We start from the raw sequence: 1,186 nt of genomic DNA on the forward strand, positions 1-1,186 counted from the left end.
TATAAAAAACGTTTTGAAGGAGTGAAATAATCAATCAATTAAACAAGCATTCTATCACAACGACACATTTAAAATTTAAAACAAGGACGAACATTGTTGATTTAGTACAAAACTTAATGTAAATATTTCAATTATTAATTAACTAATTAACTCTATGGACCCCGATGCAACAATTTAAAACTATAAAGGTCAAACTGAAAATCATAATTCGATATTTCCGGCAAAGAACAGCCATCCCATCCTATAAAAACCCCTTCTACCCCTCTCTCGTTTCTCATTCTCAATTCATTCACAACCCTAAGCCTAATAACAAAGGATGTCGTCGTCGTCGCAAAAGACCATCGTGTTGAAGAGTTCGGACGGAGAAACCTTCGAGGTTGAAGAAGTGGTGGCGTTGCAATCACAAAAAATCAAACATATGATTGAAGATGACTGTGCTAGATCCGGCATTCCGCTCCCTAACGTCACCAGCATGATCTTGGCCAAGGTTATCGAGTACTGCAAGAAGCACGTGGAATCATCCGAGAACAACAACGATGAGGATCTGAAAGCGTTTGATTCTGAATTTGTTAAAGTGGATCAAGCCACTCTTTTTGATCTAATTCTGGCTGCAAACTACCTCGACATCGAAGGCTTACTGAACTTGACCTGTCAAATGGTGGCTGACATGATAAGGGCAAAACTCCTGATGAGATTCGCAAGACATTCAACATCAAGAATGACTACACACCCGAGGAAGAAGCTGAAGTTCGCCGCGAGAATGCATGGGCATTTGAGTGAAGATCTATCCTGATTATTATTCATTATTAGTTGTAATGTTTACTTGGCTTTGATGTTTTGGTTTTATGCAAATCTTGGTACTTATAATATGTTGATTTTTTTTTTCTTATAATTATATTAAGGTGATTATTAATATCAGTTTATATATTCTCGATCAAAATACAGTCGTATATTGCAATTGGTTGAAGAAATCTATAGACAAACAGGGATATAAATTAATTAATAATCAAAATCCATCCGAGAACGATTCTACACCCTAATTCCAAGAATTCTTTAACATCATGGTCTGGTTCTAGAGCGATTTATCGGATTATGCCCTGCAATTGCTAGACAATATATTTATTTGATATATGACTTCCTAGATATTTGTTTGTATCTTTTATTGTTCATCTTTATCTCCATTCTT

The 1,186-nt window shown here is 35.5% G+C and overlaps 1 pseudogene; it reads left to right on the forward strand.

The window, feature by feature from the left end:
• The first annotated feature begins 316 nt into the window (after positions 1-316).
• On the forward strand, positions 317-780 carry LOC143610456 (SKP1-like protein 1B pseudogene; annotated as a pseudogene).
• Positions 781-1,186: the final 406 nt, after the last annotated feature.

The sequence above is a fragment of the Bidens hawaiensis genome, unplaced genomic scaffold, assembly GCF_021521415.1.
Source record: "Bidens hawaiensis isolate Kalapana, Puna unplaced genomic scaffold, B.hawaiensis_p1.1 tig00026358_1, whole genome shotgun sequence".
In the NCBI taxonomy this organism is placed as follows: Eukaryota; Viridiplantae; Streptophyta; class Magnoliopsida; order Asterales; family Asteraceae; genus Bidens; species Bidens hawaiensis.